This window comes from Pipistrellus hanaki, assembly GCF_964339955.1.
Source record: "Pipistrellus hanaki genome assembly, chromosome: 2".
In the NCBI taxonomy this organism is placed as follows: Eukaryota; Metazoa; Chordata; class Mammalia; order Chiroptera; family Vespertilionidae; genus Pipistrellus; species Pipistrellus hanaki.
In genome coordinates, this window is record NC_140504.1 from 47,275,419 (window position 1) to 47,294,747 (window position 19,329).

The following is a 19,329-nucleotide window of genomic DNA, read 5'->3' on the forward strand; positions in this document are numbered from 1 at the left end:
GAGGGCTAGATCCCCAATGAGGCAGCCGACCAATGATTCTCTCTCATCATTGATGTTTCTATCTCTCTCTCCTTCTCCCTTCCTCACCATCATCAATAAAAAATATATTTCTAAAACATTAAAAATCCTGCCTTGGGTCCCTCCCACACAGAACTAGGTGCCAGAGCAAACCTAAACTGTCCCGCCAAAAGCAGGATGGTCTGGTCACCTTAACCTAGACCAGACTTAAATCTTGTCCTCACTGAGCTCCTGACAGGAAGTGGAAGCATCCTGAGAATGACACCGGCTGCTACTGACCTCCTACTGCCATAGGTAAAACAGGACGAGAGGTGGGGAAGGGCTGCCATCACAACAACTCAGAGGACAGAGTCCTCCATGGATTCCGAAATCTCCTCCCCACAGGCAAGCATGGGGTGCACCATACCCATTCTCCTGCCTGGTGTAGGGCCCGCCATGGGAGAGGCCCCTTTAAACCATAACTGACAGCAAGGTTCCCTCTCAGCCCCCATATCGTGGCCTGGGCTCCCCTACACAGGATACATGCTTCAGGCCTGGAGTGGGGGTTATGCAGTTTCACCTCTGAGGCCTGGGGGAGGGGGTGGCAGAGCTGGGGAGCTCACGTGTTGAGGCAGCAGGACGCTCTGAGTACCTTCAGTTCTACACTCAGGGAAGCCCATGTGCTGGGCAGGGAAGGAAAGACAATGTGTTGTAGCCCCGCCTTCCAGGGGCTCCCCGGCCAATGGGCGGGCAGACTGTCTCTGGGGGCAGAAGAAGGGTAGACTGGGTGCCATGGGAGTTCTGGTGGATTCTGCTTGGAGGCCTCAGGGAGGGCCACGGGGAGGAGATGACACTGAGGAGGGGTTAGAGGGGGTCTGACAAGTGGAATTGGAAGGGAAAGAGCAGGGATTCTTCTACAGAAAGAGCAAAGCATAGTCCAAGCCCTGGCCCAGCCACACTCACGCAGGTGGACTCACTTAGCTGCTCTGAGGCGATTTGCTCATCGGTGGGGCAGAGCGAACAACGCTCTGATCCTGGGACCCTTCCTGTGCACACTGCCCTCTCATACCCGCAACAAGACCCCTCTTCTTTAAAATAAATAAATAAATAAATAAAAATTTTAAAAAATAAAAAATAATATATATATATATATATTTTTTTTTTTAATTGACTTCAGAGAGGAAGGGAGAAGGAGAGAGCGATAGAAACATCAATGATGAGGGAAAATCATTAATCAGTTGCTTCCTGCACGCCCCACACTAGGGATCGAACCTGCAACCTGGGCATGTTGCAGGGAATCCAACCCATGACCTCCTCATTCATAGATCAATGCTCAACCCCTGAGCCACACCGGCCAGATGAGATCCCTCTTCTTGTCATCCAAACATATCCTTTTGGAAGCTGGACACGCACAGAACAGAGGCAAAACATAGAACGTAAATGCTAGGACAGCCCTTAGCTGTCCATCAGGGCATTCTGACATTTTGTAATTAGGGAAACTGAGTCAGCACTGATGGGTTCGGTCTCAGCGGTGGAAGTCAGTGTCAGGTTCATGGAACCGTTTCAGCCCCAGGTCCGAAGGCCCTAGAGTCCGAGGAACCTGCAGCCCGTCTCACTCCTGGGGCCCTGTCGGTCCTCGCCGTGGGCCTGAGGGCAGACGGGGAAGCAGCTCTCTCCATGCGGCTCCGTCCTTGGGGCCTGCGTGGGAGCCCCGCGGGCAAGGGCTTGCCAAGGGCAGCCAAGGAGCCGGGGCGGCTGCAGAGGGAGGAGCTGTGCATGTGATGGGGGCACAGGCGGTACCCTCCTGACTGACATCTCACAAGAAGCCATCCTGCCTGCGGCTTCAAGGGAGGCGGGTGGGCGGGAGGGATGGTGGTAGGCAACACAGATGCCGCCCAGGGTGGTATTTCCAGGCTGCAGCTGAGGCTCTGTGTCACCCGGGGAGAGCAGCTGTCAGGGCTGGTGGTGTGCGCCAGCGGCTGTGTCAAACTTCCGGCGCTCCCCGCAGGCTTTGTTTAGATTCCGATCACATCTCCCACTGCGCATCCGCCCTGGGTTCCGCCACTGGCGAGGCTCTTCCTCAGGGGCCCTGCGGGGAGAAGGCATGTTTGGGGGAGAATTCAGACATTCCGGGCCTCAAAGCAGGAGCTGGCTGGCTGCTGCCCAGTGGCCGCAGCCTTCCTTGGAGGGCAGTGAGGGTATGAAAGTAAACAGCTATCTGCAGACAGGCCTGCAGCCACCACACTTCTAAGCCCCTTCCAGCTTTCGGCTCCCCTCTGATTGATGGATATGCTGAAGTCTGCTAGGATTTCCCAGTCCTTAGTGTCGGGACCCTGCTTTGTTCTCTACTGACAGGGGAATGGACCAAGCCGTGACCACGATGGGCCCAGGCCTCCTCTGGGGGAGGTCATTTGTGGGGTGGACCCACATGGTCCTGAGAGACTCCTGTCAGCAGCAAACATCATAGAACCTCAGAGCTGTAAAGGCTCTCCCAAGCCCTCATGCTGCAGCTGGGGTCACAGAGGCCCCGGGGGAGACCTGGCCACCCTCACCAGGCAGGTTGGGGATAGTTTTCTCTTTTGGGGGGAGCAATGAATCATCGAAAGCCCTGGGGGACTGGCTCCATAGCAGAGGAGGAGGGGGTGCAACAAGGGAGGGTGCCTTGGGAAGCTCGGCCCTGCAGCATCACCCTGAAGCCCATGCAGGGCCCATTCTGTAGACTTCCCGTTGCATTTGTGTCCCGAAAAGCCAGTGCGCAGAGGACATTAGGAACCAAAGAACCAGGACATTTCGTTGCCGTTAGCAATGACAGCTCAGGTCCCTCCCCAGCAGCGAGGCTGTGCAGTCTTCAGGAGTACCATTTCCAGTCTCTGCTGTATGAGGAGCCAGGAGACCAGACCACGGTGGAAGCAGAGAGCACCAGGGCTCCAGGCCCTGCCACTCAGTGTGTTCCGATACATGAGACAGGCCGGAGGGCTTGGGTCAGAAAGGGTCTGTGAGCAAGGAGCAATTGGGGTGTGGTCAGTCAGGATGGTGGTCTGGGAGAGAACCATGCACAGCGGGCTCAGAGTTCCCAGGTACATGGGGCCTGGGGTACAACGGACACTCGCTGAGTGAAGAAGGCAGCACCCTAAAGCGTCTACACAGGCCGTTACAGCTGTACAAAGAACACTAACAAAGAGAATTGGGAGAGATGTGAATGGCAAAGTTGCATGATCATCAGATTCCTTTTTTCCATAAACTTTGCTTAAGTTCATAATGAAAAATAAACACAGGCAAATTACACTTACTTCACACAGTCGTTTCTGGGTGGTAAGTCCTGTATTAAATTTGAAATTCATATGCGTGGGCTGAACTTCCCACATCAACCAAAACATGAGCCTTGGGAAGAGGGGCCGCTCTGGGAGGTGTGACCCTCTCCCAGCCCCGAAGGGACCCGCTGTCCCCACCAAACCCTAAGCCACCACTGATCTGAGAGGCAGACGTTTGTCAGATTAAATTCTTCCCATCCATTAGTGGGAAACGGAAATGGTGAAGTCTGATCAAATGGAAAGAACGCTAGACAAGAAGTCAAAATATTGGAGTTCATCTCAAGTACTGACTTGTCATTTCTGAAAACGGGTAGCTTTCCCCAGCAGAGCCTCCTGCTCCCAACTGCACAATGAGGAGGAAGGGCTTCGAAACAAATTACCCCCAGGTGTGGCAACTAAGAGCAGCAACACTTATTATCTCTGGTCGCTGTGGGTCAGGAATCCGGCTGTGGCTTGGCTTGTGGTTCCGGCTCAAGGTCTCCCCTGAGGCTCCTGAGGTTGCACCATCAGTAAGTCCACCAGAGGTCCAGTCAGCCGAGGGAGGCTCGGCTAGGGAGGACCCACGTCCAGGATCAGTCACGTGGCTGTGGACAGGCTCAGAGGACTGTTCTCAAGTTCTTTCATGCAGCCACTGGCAGCCCCCAGCTTCCTCACATATGACAGCTGGTTTTTCTAGAACAAGTGAACCAAGGGGGAAAGGATCAGAGACAGAGACAGAGACAGAGACAGAGACCCCAAGATGGAAGCTACCATCTTTTATAACCTAATCTTAGAAGTGGCATCCCATCAGTTCTGCCACAGTCTGCTCTCTAGTGGGCTAGTCACTACATCCAGTCCACACTGAGGAAGAGGATAATTGAGCTCAACCTCTTGAGGGGAGCCATCTCAAAGAATCTGTGGACTCATCTTAAGAACTGTAGTGAGCCGAAACCGGTTTGGCTCAATGGATAGAGCATCGGCTTGGGGACTGAAAGGTCCCGGGTTCGATTCCGGTCAAGGGCATGTACCTTGATTGCGGGCATATCCCCAGTAGGGGGTGTGCAAGAGGCAGCTGATCGATGACTCTCTCTCGTCGATGTTTCTAACTCTCTATCTCTCTCCCTTCCTTTCTGTACAAAATCAATAAAATATATTTAAAAAAAAAAAAAAAAAAACTGTAGTGAGCTACATCCAATGATTCCTAAAGGTTCCAGGTCTGTGACTATGGCTCCCTGACCCCTTGGCACATTAGGCAGTGTGGACATAAAACAATTTAAGTGTTGTCCTGGCTGGTGTGGCTCAGTTGGTTGAATGTTGTCCCAGGCACCAAGAGGTCACTGGTTCGATGCCCAGTCAGGGCACATGCCTGCACTGCCTTTCCCATCCTTTCAATCTAAAATAAATTTAAAAAAAAAAAAAAATTTTTTTTAATTGAAGTGTCTGCTCACCATTTTCTGGGCGGGCCACAGGCTCATCTCAGTAGAAAGGATCTGGAGAATGAGAAGGTATGCTTCTCAGAGGGTACACAGACTCTCCTCAGCAGCTACTCTCCTGTAAGACCCAGGGCCTAGAGTAGCTGCTGAGAGAGACTGTACACTCGTAGATGGGACGCCTGGCGTGAGCTTCAGGCAAGGAACAGTGTCCGGCCACCCTGATGTTCTGGGGCCTGGCAGGCGGGGGTAGAGCTTTCCCCAGCCCACAGCAGGGGAGGCCCAGGGATGTCCCGGGTTTCCCTCATTCTTCCAAAGGCATGGGGAGGAGAGATGCTCCGGCATCAGGGGGTGAACCAGGAAAAAAACAGAGTCAGTCCTCTCCTACCGACCAGGTAAAGAGGGGAACAGAAAATCACCACAACCAAGTTCTCTTAGGAGGCCTTGTAGCAATAAGGTTAGAGCCAATGGATCTGGGTTTCAATACTGACTCTGACATTAGCCACTATGCCCCTAACCTCTCCTTAACTACAAAATGGGCATCATAAGAGAGTTTATATCACAGAGCAGTGAAAATTACATGAGATAATCCATTGAGGCCCTTAGAAGAGTGACTAGCACATAATCAGTACTCATAGTAATATTATTAGTAGTATTAGTATTGCAAAAGGCTTCAGAGTTCATCCAATTCAACTGCACACCCAGCACGGGAATCCTCTCCAAGTGATGACGGAACTTGGGCCACTGCTTGACTACCTGGAGAGCCTGGGAGCTCACTACCTACCCTGACAGCCTGAAAGACAGTAGCACCCACAGATGGACAGCCTGAACCAGATCAGGAGCCATAGCCAACCTCAGTGTGGCCACCCCCTTCACCGCCATCCCTTTCGCACCCCAACAGCAAACAATGGTTTTGCATTTCAAACAGTCCCGTGGCATATCAAAGAAGAAATGAAAGCACACTCTCCCATTTTGGCTTGGGTAAAGTCTCCTTGACAACCCCCAAAACCTTTTTCTTATTTTTACTTACATCTGCTTCATTTTAGAGCCAAATCATAATAATTAAAGCATTTGATCTGAAAACCTCTGTAAGAGGCACGAAAGACGTTTGTCCATAAGGCTAGCTGAAACAGTCCAGACTGGGAATAGGAGGCATGTGTGTGTGTGGAGAGGAGTGTAGGTACGTGAACTTGTGGGTGTGGGTGACCACCTTGGTCCTCTCCCACCAGGGCACAACATTCCCCAAGTGCAAAGTGGTCACAAATTCAGGAGCACATTTCTTTTCATGCCAAGTCTCCCACTCTCCTCAGGAAGCTGCATGTGTTGGCCAGGATCTGAGATCTCTCTGATGCAGGCCTCTCTGGGGACGCATTCCAATGGTGAACACGGAACACCAGCCCAAGAAATAGAATCACACGTCGCTCCTCACAGTCACGGGGCAGGGAGGGGAACCCCAGCGGGAAAGGCACCAAGGCTCCGAGTTCTGCAACCCACACCCCTTGGAAAGAGAGAGCGGGGTCAGCTCCTCCCCCACCCCACATTTCCAGCTTGAAATCTTTTTTGAATCAGCCCTAGAAGCAAACATCTGCCACTCCCCGTGGCCGGGATGAAAGGTGACGATGGGAATGAGGAATCTTTGTGTTTTCATTAGGTACTTTAGCCAACGCCGTGAGGACATTCAGATTCGATTTCCCTGTTTTGTACACAGCCCCTAAGTCGCTGCTAAGAGGATTACTCCTCCCGGAGTGCCGTCCTTCCCCAAGGCCCCGGTCAAAGGGGACCCTTGTCCAACAGCGTTTTCTCTAATGCCTCCGGCTTTCTTCCTCACCTCGACGGGCACGCACGTCCCCCATCCGCCCTCCTTGCAGACTTGAGGATAAAGACGGTCGGGGCACTCCATTCCCCCCCTGCCCCTTGCCCCTGGGGCTCCCTAATGAAGCTGGAGATGGGCATTAGCGCCCGGTTCAGCAGTGCCCCAAAGGGAATGGGCGGCCTCCGGGCACCCGCGACGCCCCCATACACGCATCTAGAGGAAATGATGAACAACATAGACTGATGAACAAAAACAGAGAAAGAGAAGCAGCGATCAGACTCTCAAACCTCAGAGGGAAAGTAGGGAAGGGTGGGGGTAAAGGGGAAGAGATCGACCAAAGGACTTGTGTGCATGCATATGGGCCTGGCCAGTGGCCATGGACAACGGGGAGGGGTGAGGGTATATGTAGGGAGGGGTTTGGGATGGGATTGGGGGGAATGAGGACAATTATGTGATACCATAATCAATAAAAATAAATAAATAAATAAATAAATAAATAAATAAATAAATGAAAGTGATCAACCAAAAAAAAAAAAAAAAAATGTAGCCTTTTTGCCTCGGCTCCAGTGAATGGCTTTCCGAGAGGGTTTGCATTAGGGCCCGGGGCTGCTGGTGCAGAAAGCCGCACAGATGTTGACATTTTTTTCATCCCCGGGTTAAGATGTCACCCATAAGCTTTTATTCCTCATTTGTTACTTCTTTATTATCCCGGGGCTCTGGCCGCCTCCCTCCTTCTCGGTTCTCAGAAGAGAGCAGTGGTAGCAGAGCCTGTCATTATCTCAGCCCTTTTCCCGGGCCCCGGAGGCAGCCGGCCTCGGGGCCCCATTGTGGGGCACAGCAGGTAGCTGAGGCGGGCCGGGTCACGCCTCGGACCCTTTTGTGCAGCGGCCCCTCCTCCTCCCCACAGCTTGGCTCTGTGGATGTGAAAGGTCAGGGGCACGCCGGGGCCTCCATACCTGTGCTTTTGTGTGGGGGCTGGGGGCAAGGATTCTAGAAGCGATTTCTTGGAAAGCAGCCTAGAGACTCCCTTCTCCTTGTGACTCTATGCACAGCTGTACCACACTGGTAGGTAGGGCTGGGGATGAAGCAGGAGACTTCAATTAGATAATCTGTATAAAAAAAAAAAAAAAAATGGCCTGAGAAACAAATTCTATCCAGAGGATGGCTCAGAGATAAATTCGAATGGTAGCCAGAAGTCTCTGAGATACTGAGGAAAGTGCTTTGTGGTAAATAATATAGAGCGTTTCATCGATTTTGATTCTCCTTTGTCCCTAGTCCTGGCAGCCTGGAGTCTATCAGCAAGCAACCTCGGTGTTCTCATCTGTCCAATGGGGATATGACACCCTCCGCCCCATACCTCATACAGTTGATCTGGTTACCCCATGGACCCAATACAGCAATATGGAAAATGTTTGGCAAGCTATAAAATTCTAGGCAGTATCTCTTGCTCAGTAGTGGCTGTGTGGACCCTGACTTGAATATAAGCCATCACATGATGCAGATTAATTTTTCTAAAAATTAGAGAGCAGATGCCAAAACCGGTTTGGCTCAGTGGATAGAGCATCAGTCTGCGGACTGAAAGGTCCCAGGTTCGATTCCGGTCAAGGTCATGTACATTGGTTGCGGGCACATCCCCAGTGGGGAATATGCAGGAGGCAGCTGGTCGAGGTTTCTCTCTCATTGATGTTTCTAGCTCTCTATCCCTCTCCCTTCCTCTCTGTGAAAAATCAATAAAATATATTTTTTTTAAATTAGAGAGCAGAAATACAGACAGATTTAAGGGCCTTGGGGCATCCTATTCCAAGCCCTGTCCAAGCTCGATGCCCTGAGGGCAAGGGGAAGTCTAGGGGCAAGCTCAGCCCTGATGGTGGCAAATCCTCTGAGGCCTGACGAGCTGCTGAGAAGGCAGCGTTGGAGGGCAGCTGGGGACAGAGGTGTGTGGGAAAGATGAAAAAGGGCCCAGGGTGCTTGCTGACCACCAGCTTAACACAGGCCAATTACATGACTGGAGCTACACCAACGGGGATCGAAGCTGCCCCGTGGAAAGAAGGGGGCCTCCGGCGGTCCAGGCATTGCCCCAGTGCTGGGCCCTTTCTGGATGTCACATTGCAAGGAAGTTATGTAAGCACAGGGTCCTGGTCAAGGGAAGGAGATCGGAATCCTGAGAGGCCTAGATATCCTGCACTGCAGAGACTGGTTGGAGAAGCCGAGGCTGCAGCCTCAACTCGTGAGGCCAATGACTTTGTAGGAAAGGGCAATTGGCAATCATTCCGTTGGAAGAGGAGCTGAGGAGTGACAGCTTAAATGAAGACGTTTTTGAACATGCCAAAGGAAAGTGTTTTAAGTGGCCAGAAAGTTCCAAAATGGAGTGTGCTGCTTTGTGGGGTAGTGAGCACTCTGTCGTTGACGGTAATCCGGCAGAGTGGGATGAGGGGAGAGCACTTATCCCCTGAGCATTAATTTAGGGCTTACTCAGGCCTAGCAAGTGCTTTCAATTCCTGAAATTCTTCCGTTCTTTATTTTCTAGTGAGTAAATTAAATATAGTCACATTCCACTTCTGGTAATGGCTGAGTAATAGCACCCTCAGTGAACAGAAGAGAGCAGAAGCTGATAGAATATGATGGCAAGTCCGTGCTCTGAAGGGAAAAATTCACATATTTGAAGCCTTTAGTTAAGACCAGATACTATTGATAGTTCACTTCGCACAGTATACAGAGCAGTGAGGAGGGGGAGATAGACAGAGGTAAAAAAAAAAAAAAAAGAAAGGAAGAAGACATCTTTTCTTTTCTGGCCTGGGTACCCAGGAAACTATGATAGTGAGAGAGAGGGGGTAAAATGTTAAAGGGAAAGAGGCAGAAAGAAGATCATAAAATTCTGTCTGTCCACATCTCTGTCTGAGCCCTGAACCACATATACACAGGGAAGACGCAAAAACAGCTAAGGTATGAGGCCCTAGTAATGAGGGAAAGATCTGAACTGATATTGGCACTGCTGCCTAAGAGAGTTTACAGTTTGAATCCAACCAAGACAATTGCTTGATAAAACAAAAGAAACAACATCCATCAGAGAAAAACACTAAAATCCAGGATCTAAATGATTTAACATGCACAATGTCCAGAATATAACCAACCCAAAATTATTCAACATACATACAAGTAGGAAAATACAACACATTCTCAAGATAAAAGAACATCAAGTGAGACAACCACGAGATGACCCAGATGTTGTAATTAGCAAACGAGACCATTCTAGCATGCATTATAACTCTCTTTAATAAAATAAAAAATATGACCACAATGAAATTTCCTATTTGTTTTTTTATTTGTCCCCGCCGGGTAGTTTCCCCCCTAATTTCTCCCTGCCTGCCTTTCAAGTGCTAAAATTTTTGTCTTAAATCCTGTCAACCCAGAATGTTAGCTCTAGTAAAAATATTCTTCAAGAATCAAAGAGAAATAAATTTTCAGATAAAAGAAAACTAAACAAGTTTGTCACGACCAGACTTGCTCTATAGGAAATGCTAAGGAAGCTTTCCAGTCTGAAAGGAAATGATGCCAAATGGGAACTCAGATCCTCAGAAAGGAAAGAAAACTAAAAATGAAGAATTTATGGATGAATATAAAACTCTACATTTTGCCCTTTCATTTCTTTGTAACATAGATGACTGTTTAAAACAAAAACTATACCACTGCCTTGTGTGGTTTATAGCATATGTAGATGTAATATTTATAATAACTTGATGTGGAAATTAAAATATATGTCCACATACAGACTTGTATGTGGATGTTCATATCAACATTGTAGCCACATATTCATAACAGCTGAACTCTGGAAACAACCCAAATGTCCATCAATTGGTGAATAGGCAAACAAACTGTAATTATCTTATGAAATACTACTCAGCACTAAAAATGAAACAAAATATCATTACACACAACATGAATGAATCTCAAAAACATTATAGTAAATGAAAAAAGTCAAATACAGAAAAACAAAATTTTACCCATTTATAAAAACCTGGAGGCCCAATGCATGAAATTTGTGCACAGGAGTGGGTGTCCCTCAGCCCAGCCTGAACCTCTACAATCTGGAATCCATCTTCAGACATCCTTCTCATAATCCAAGACTACTGGCTCCTAACAGCTCTCCTGCCTACCTGCCTGATTATCCCCTAATCGCTCCTCTGCCTACCTGATTGGCACCTAACTACTCCCTTGCCAGTCCAATAGCCCCCAACTGCCCTCCCCTGCCAGCCATCTTTTGACAATGTGGGGGCAGCCATCTTGTGACAACATAGGGGTGGCCATCTTGTGATGTGAGGGTCAATTTGCATATTACCTCTTTATTATATAGGATTCTAGAAAAGGCCCTACTGCAATGACAAGATCAGCAGTTGCCTACAGCAGGGGTTCTAAGGAGGGTGCTGGCTGTGATGTGCATGAGGAAGTCCGGGGGGTTACAGAAATGGTGTGTCTGGAGTGTGGTGTAGCTACACTACTTACACAGCTATCAGACTCATCAAACTGCATCCTTGAGGTGTGTACATATTATTGTGTAAAAGATACTTCAGCCGAAAATACTTGGACCTACAAAGTCAAACGTAGTGCTTGGTAACTTTTCAGTATCATGGGCTACTCCAGCTAACATACTGAACTGAGCCAAAATCAAAAGGGAACATAACACAGGAACTTCACTTGTTAGTGGGCCCTGCACCCTGATATCAGGCTTTTTGAAATATTGAAAAGGCTCAAAGAGGCATGTTAACTACTTACATGAGTCCCTGGTGGTCCAGGGACCCCACACTAAGGAACTACGGGAAGAGGTGCTCTCTCCCTGACCACAGCTTCTCCGACTGAAGGTGTAAATGCAGAACTGAGAGACAAAACCTTCGCCACTGCATCCTTGCCACAGTGTGAAGTTTGCACCTTCTTGTGGAAGTAAACCAGTGTGGATTAGAGCACAAAGGGTACTTTGTGAGGCCAGGCCCCTGAGGGAGCTGTCCTCTCTGCCAGGAGTCATTTCTGCAAGGATTTCCTAAAGTCACTCTGGAGGCGGCAAAGGAGCGCCTTATTTGGGTAAGAGTGAAAGGCTCAGGAAAGAGAAGTTGTCCTGGCACTTGCAGGTACATCGCCAATTACCTTAGAGCAGTTTTGCACATTTTCAGTTTGGGTGAGATTCAAGGCAAAACCAAAAATGGATTTGGTTTCAATAAATAAACATGACAATAGAGGATGTCACTGCCCCTCCCTTCCCACAGTCCCTTCATTTCACTGACACACTGGGGAGTGGCAAAATGCAGTTCCACATTTAATGCCGAAATTGCTGTGTGCCAGCAGCCTACTAGGGACTGAGCTTCTGCCTCTGAGCTCTGAGGAGCTCACAGAATGAGCACAAACAAACTGTGATGGGGCAAAGGACAGGACAAAGTTTCCCAGGAAACACATTCAGTTCTGACTGGGTTAGATGTTTGAAGACTGTGGCCTCCCTAAGGCAGTGACATTGCACAGGACCTTAAAGGAGAAGATGCATTTATGAAGCAGAGAAGATGGGGAGATGGTGGCAGAGGAAATGGCAGATGCAAAAATCACAGGGCAGGGACTTAGGGGCAGATAAGTGAGGAAGTAAGGAATGAAGAGCACTCCGTCTCGGTTTTCACTGTTCTCGATCAGATTATCTCTATGTCTGGGCACCAACACCCCAGCCCTCCCTAGGCCTATGGGGCCACCCCCTCAGGAGCTGGAGGTCAACAAGCACCCATACCTACTCATTCAGAGTGAGCAGCCAGATGTTAATTCAATATGAAGGACCCTCTTATGAGCCAGATCATCTATAACATTGAATCCGTATAGTCAGGTTCACAAGGCTGCAGAATGGCCCCCGTGTGTTTATCCAGGCTCCAGTTGAATAGGCAGGAATAGTCCTTTACATGTGTGTGCATGTGTGTGTTAAAACATATCTAACACCTTACACTTTATTTACAAAGCACGTTTCACCTTTTAACTAGTTGATTCTACCACCGCTCCATGAGTCAGAGAGGCAGAGAAAGCGTACCTCATTTAAAAAAGGAGGAACTGATGGAGCTGCCCCTGGGATCAAGGTTGATGTCCCGGTCACAAAGTGGCTACAGAATATAAACACAGGCCAAAGGGCAGGGGATGGAGTGATTTACTAGCCAGGGCTCCATTCCACGTTTTCAGGTTCTGAGCCCTTCATCAAAGTGTCAAAAAGTCCAATTTCCTGTGGACCTCAGAAAAGTTTCTTTAAATCAGATCAACAAGCCTTAGTGAGTATTGAAGTCTTATCTTCTGGCTTCTCCTGCTTAATGGCTATGAAATTCACCTTCAGTGACCAACTCATTCTCAGGATGGAATGCTCTTATATTAATGCTAATTAATAACTCTCTTCTCTTAATCCTCTTCGTGACATCGAATCCTAGAGCACAGGTGGCTGAAGGGCTTCAGAGACCACTTGCATTGTAATTTTAAAGTTTTTCATTGCTGATCAGCATCTATCATCCTATTTACTCACAACCAGTGAAGTAACAGTCTAGATCACATGTGTCAAACACAAGGCCCGCGGGCCAAATCCAGCCCGCCAGGCCTTGCAATGTGGCCCGCACCGCGCTGTCATCACTGCACTCCGCTGTCAGTTTATGACATTGTCAGTTTATGACTGTTCAGTAAACCATTCGGCCCGCGATTTAGGCTGGATTTTAGATTTTGGCCCCTTCTCTGATTGAGTTCGACACCCCTAGTCTAGATCATTATCCCAATTTTTTTTTTTTTTTTTTTTTTTTTTTTTTTTTTTTACATCTTATTAATACAGTATTTACTTATCTTCCTTCTGTCAAACCCTGAGCCAACCACTTTCCCAGAGGCGGGGGAGGCTATAGGAAAAGGAACACAGAGGGCAGACAAGACACGGGAAAAAGCACTGGAGGTGGAGACAGCTCCTTCCCATGGCGAAGAGGATGAGGAAGGCCACCATCAGGCAAAAGAGCCCCATGGCCTCTGAGAGGGCAAAGCCCAGATGGCGTAGGAGAAGAGCTGTTGCTTCAGAGAAGGGTTCCTGGCATAACCAACAATGAAGCTCCCAAACACAGTCCCAATTCCAGCCCCAGAGCCTGCCACCCCTGCTGTGGCAGCCCCAGCCCCTATGAACTTGGCTGCTGTGTCCATGTCCCTTGAAATGGCACTGGTTTGGAAGCTGCGGCTAGAAATAAGCGAGGTCAGGAGCCGGCCATGGGGCTGCCAAGCTGCTGAGGCTCTCATCTGTCAGCGTCTCTGGTCCTTTCAGCACCACTGCAGACCGGTTCAGCTGAGAGGAGCTCCTGACCAAGAAGGGGGTGGGGACAAACTTGGTGCAGGCATACTTTTTCAGGGGGTGAGGGGAGCTGCTCCCAGTGCAGAGAAGACAGAGAGGGCTATTCTCCCCATCTTAAAACTAAGACACTTCTCCAAGGCATAGAGCCAGGCCTGCAACACAAGTCTCATGACCTCCAATCAATGTTCAGTCTACTACAACAAACTCCCTCTTCCCTCCACCCTGCAGATTAGATGTAAATCACAACATCCCTGAACTTCACAAACAGGGAAATGCAGCTCAGAGAGGAGCAGGGGTCTGGCCTTGATGGCATTCTGGAGAGCGTTCTGCCTCTCACCCTCCCTACAGAAAGGGAGAAACACAAGTGTTCCATTTAAGCCACCGCAGGGTGACTTTAGGACAGGCCTGCCTTAGCTTAAACACGACTCCAAGCCAGTATCCAAAGGAAGGGGACAGTGTCCACCTACCTATTCACGGGTAGCTGGCCACATTGTGCTGTTCTGGCCACCATGGGGGCTGCTCCAGGGCATTCTCTTGAAACACATAATAACATCCCCCCTCCCCTCCTCCCCAAGCCCCAAATCCTGCTGACAGGCAGGCTCTGCAGCCAGCAGACTGCAGCCCAAAGCGGCTCCCAGCAGGAGCTGGACAAGGCCAGCAAGGTCACAGGTGCTTTACATCCAGCCTTGCAGGAGAGCCCCAACTTCCTGCTGCTAGAAATTTGTCTGCAAATTTTTGTCTTCATTCAAATCGATGGACGGAGGCCTGCAGACACCGGGGTGATATGATAACTTGATTAAGCCCCAGAACAGATGACACGGTAGCTCAAAGGCCGAGCGCTCTCCTCCTTAACCTCTCCCAGGGAGCCCGCGGACTTCGCTGGTAATTGGCCCATTGTCCCTTCCACCGAGCTTCCTTCAGAAATCCCCTAATCACCATGTCCCCGGGGCTCCGCTCAGGGGCAGCCTTCCACGCTGTCAGACCCCTCAGACCCAGTGAGTTGTGAAAAACACCTGTGCAATGTGACATACCAGACTCAGGATTTGAGAGGCCCAAAATGACCCTTCCTGAAAACAATTACCGAGTCAGACGCCCGTCCATCCTCCAGCCCAGGTGTAAATCGCCACACATTTACTGATGAAAGCCTGATACTGTTTTGCTTAAAGATGGGTTCACACTTTTGCAATATTTTGTTCTCTTGGGGGACTATCCCCCTGATCTCCCATTCTCCTCCAGGTACTGTCGGACTACACGTTATTGAGAGTGTTTTCGATCAACCCTCTCCAGATAATCTGGCGCACGCTGATGTGAGTCTACCTCGCTCGAGCCAATGTGTGTACGTCATTGCTTCTGGACCAGATGCGAGGTGGGAGTGTGCCAAGGGAGAGAAGGAGAGCCCCTATGGATGAACAGATAGAAAGTTTGCTACGCATAGTTCTGCCCCGCTCTGTTTTAAAACCTGTCAGCCTTTGTTCCGTGATAGACTTAAGGCATGCTAGAGCTGAGAAGGCGTTCCAAACGAATCTCTTCAATCCATTTCCATTAGGATAGTAAAGGGGAAAAATTGCCAGCTCGGTGTCTGAGGTGGGTTCTGGTGGTCGGCCGTCAGGAAGTGGAGCTAGCTGTTTGTGGCACTTTGAAAAATAAGCAAAGTGCACCATGAAAAGGTAAAGAAACGCTCTTTTAAGTTTCCCATTCATTATGATTTATGGCCCAGATCTCCCCGTAAGAAAGAGGGCTACAGTACGCCAGCATCACCGGTTCTGCTTTTGTCATGGGAATGGAATGTCTTTGGAGCTGAAGTAGATAATTCCGCGGCCGGAAGAAGCACGGAGGGCGGGGGAGGGGAAGAATGGAAGAAAAGATCCTCTCATTCCCCAATAATGGCAAAGGCCAGGAATGTGCCACAGTGGCATTCAGGAAAACCCGGCGACGACAATGCGCCCCACAGTGGCGTGCGCGCCCCGTGCCCCTCGTGCCAGGTGGGGGCCTGGACCCGCCGGCCCTCTGCCCCGGACCCACAGGCCCCAGCAACGTGCGCCTACTGCAGCGGCGAGCTTTCCTTTTCCTTTTTTAAAAAATCTTCGTGCTGGTTTAATGTTGGCCTCCGGTCTCCCATCAGAGGCCCAGGCTGGGTCCCCGGGCGGTGGGAAGGGCTGCTCTAAGGGGGGCGGTCCCCTCGGCCCTCCACGCTCCCCTGCGCCCAGCACAGGGCTACGGGTGGGGCTTTTTTATTTTTAATTTTAAATATATTTTATTGATTTTTTACAGAGAGGAGGAGAGAGGGATAGAGAGTTAGAAACATCGATGAGAGAGAGTCATCGATCAGCTGCCTCTCGCACACCCCTTACCGGGGATGTGCCCGCAACCAAGGTTCATGCCCTTGACCGGAATCGAACCTGGGACCTTTCAGTCTGCAGACGGACGCTCTACCACTGAGCCAAACCGGTTTCGGCTCCCAGGGAACAAAGGAGGCCCGGGCACCTGGCTTCACGATGCGCCTATCTTTACCAAACACACACCAGGCGCCGGCCCTGGTCAGCAGCTCCTGCCACAGCTCTCTCGGCCCTCTGCTCCCGGCCAACTAACCCACCACCCTTCCCCTCTCCTCCCCTCCTCTCCCCTTCTCTCCCCTCCCCGCCCCTCCCTCCAACCACCTTTCCCCTCCCCTCACCTTTCCTCCCCTCCCCAGCCCACCCACCATCCTTCTACTCTCCTCCCATCTCCCTCCCCCTCTCCTTCCCCTTCCAGACCCTGGCACTGAGCCCAGGCTCCCCCCCCCCCTCCCCCGTGCTGGCCGTTGCCCCCGCCCCCCTCCGAGAGAAAATTCCCTCCAGCACCTCCAGATTTTCGCCCCCTGGAGCGTCCCTTTCTGGGGTGCAGGGCGGGGTGCAGATGAGGGGTCCCCACTCCTCCTGACCGCTGTCTGACTCTCTGCTGCCAACCAGGCTGGCTTACCACCACCGAGAGTGGGGCATCCGAGTGCCAGGATTTTAATGTAAAATAGAAAATTATGTGGCATCAAACATATTCCCTAGGCCTCTTGCTGGACAAAAGGAAGAAAACCAGCTTTGAGGGTGACCATGACGTCTGTGACGCCCCTCTTTCCAGTAGGTGCTGCTGAAATAACGGCGGGGCATTCCAGCGTGGAGCCCACTGCGCCCGGGCAGCCACCGTGGAGAGGGCTGTGCGGGCGGACAGCAGGCCTGGAGCCCCAGGGGGCGTCCTGCCTGGAGGGAAAGCTTGTTCCCCACCTGCGCCCCCCGCCTCCTTCTCCCCCTCTGCTCCTCTTCAGTGGGGCCTGCAGAGCCGGTGACAAGCCCTCCCCAAGCGGCGTCCACAGAGGCCAATCCAGAGTCCTTGGAGAGGAGCCCGAAGGCATTTGTATGCCCCAGCTGCTCCGAGGCGTAAGTCACGGAAACAAGCCAGAAGGGCCATTTCGTGGGAAGCCAGGGGCTAATGGGAGTAGACAGGTCTTTCTGGGTGGCTGGGAGGGCACTTCCAGACTGAACCCTTGCCACGCTCCTTTCTCCAGAGCAGCTGGCCAGTGCCCACAGGACACGGAGAAAGAACATTCACCCCCAGAATAAGAGCTCAGCTTCCCAGGGGAACTTCCCCCAGAGCCAAACAGCCCCGGCCAGCTCCTCAGTGCCGTTCTAGGGTTGGTTAGTTAGTCAGTCAGTTAGTGCAGCCTCCTTCGGGGGCTACACAGAGGACTCGTCATAACGTGGGACAAGAGCTTCTTGGGCCCGCCAGGTGGGAAGCACAAACTCACAGGCAGCTGGTTCCAGCCAGCCATCCCGCCACCCTCTCAACAGAAGACTGCTGTCACTTGTGCTTGGAGTGGACAGTGAGGAGAGTGGTTTGTTGCCGAGGGGAACAGACAGCAATTCAAGCTGGTGTGGGGGAGAAGGGGATGGTAGCTCACTCCACATCCAGCCCCAGGACTACACCTGGAAACAATGAGGGAAAATACAGGAAAACGTAGGACAGGGGCCAACTCCAGCCCTGCCAACAATACTCTTCTGCTCCTCTGTGCTGCCTGTGCTGGGCACCAGTGATGCCGTCTCCATGGCATGCCAGCTGTTGTACCAGGGTCCCCAGAGGAAAATAAGGAAGAAGCAATAGATCAGCCTTTCTGAAACACACCATCTTGCTCTTGCTGGATTGATTGCTGGCAGACCTGCCTAATAACTGGACCTTCTTTGACATGTACATATTTTAACTTTTTAGTATCAATTTTTTATATTTTCCTTTATTATTTTCATCACCATTTACCTATATATATCCTCTTCCACATTCTCCCACCCACCCCTCGAACACACTGTTTTCCTTTTATCTACATTTCCTCCCTATTTTCTACAAGACCATAAATTAACTGTAATTTTTTATTTAAAAAAAGAAAGAAAACCCCATCTGATTGTCTGCAAACTTAGGTATTCCAGTGAATTAAATTGAGCGCTAATTGAGACGAAATAGATTTTAACATTACCCAAAGATGTAGAGGTGTTTGGGCACTGAGTCCAAGCAGATGCAGGGCCTGCGTGAGGAAAGGTTACTCCCAGCCCTGAGGTGCCAGGTTTATAGTGTCAACATTAGGACACCCAAACCTGTAGAGAATTTTTACAAGAATTTGAGCCAAAGTGACAGCATGCCCAGAAACAAGATCTCAGATGCTCTGGAGAATGACAGTTTTGCAGTTTCTTTCATACATGTGGAATTAAGGTAGATTACTTGAAAGTGGGAGAAAGCAAATCCGGGAAATCTCTGATGGGATTGCAAGACAGTAAATATGATTCTGTGCTTTCTTGAGGGTGGTTATGCTTCCAGGGGATCTAAAAAAGAGGCGTTTTAAAGATGTGTTCATCTAGATGCACAAAAACCAAGGACAGGGTTGTTTAAGTGAAGATCAATCTTTTACAGGCCTAGGGTGACTACCCTCCATGACCTGCCCAGTTAGGAATTTGTGGTGAGATCACCCTGTGAGGTTACTTTCAGTCAGACTTACTACAGCACCCCTTTTTTTTGGTCCACAACAGTGTCTCCACTTGTGCCCTCTCAGAGAAGGTAACTTCCCTCCTTAGGAGGAACCTTCCTCACAGCCTCCCACACCTGATGACTGACATCCAGCCTACGAGTCTGAAGAGATACTATCCTAGAAGCACAAGTAGGTCAACTGCAGTCTTCCTGAGGAAAATTCACTGCACAAGTTTGTCTTGATTAATCCTCATCCGAAGATATTTTTTCATTGATTTTTAGAGTGAGTGCAAGGGAGAAGGAGGGACAGAGAGAGAGAAAAAAAAAACAAAAACATTTGATTGGTTGCCTCCCACACACAACGAGACAGAGTCCTGGTTTCGAGCTTGCAACCGAGGTGCATGATTTGACCCAAATCAAACCCAGTACTGAAAAGTCTATCCACGTGGTGGGCAAACCGTGGCTCTTGAGCCACATGCGGCTCTTAGGCCCCTTGAGTGT

At 50.1% G+C, this 19,329-nt stretch overlaps 1 long non-coding RNA gene and 1 pseudogene across 2 annotated transcripts in view; both read right to left on the reverse strand.

The window, feature by feature from the left end:
* Positions 1-19,329, reverse strand: part of LOC311616422 — a 299,958-nt gene that overhangs the window by 226,444 nt on the left and 54,185 nt on the right. The gene's annotated exons all lie outside the window — the stretch shown is intronic.
* Positions 1,951-14,362, reverse strand: LOC311617362 (ATP synthase F(0) complex subunit C2, mitochondrial-like; annotated as a pseudogene). The gene is made up of 3 exons: positions 14,319-14,362; positions 13,463-13,951; positions 1,951-2,086 (listed from the first exon to the last, which is right to left on the reverse strand). The product of its transcript is annotated as an ATP synthase F(0) complex subunit C2, mitochondrial-like (transcript).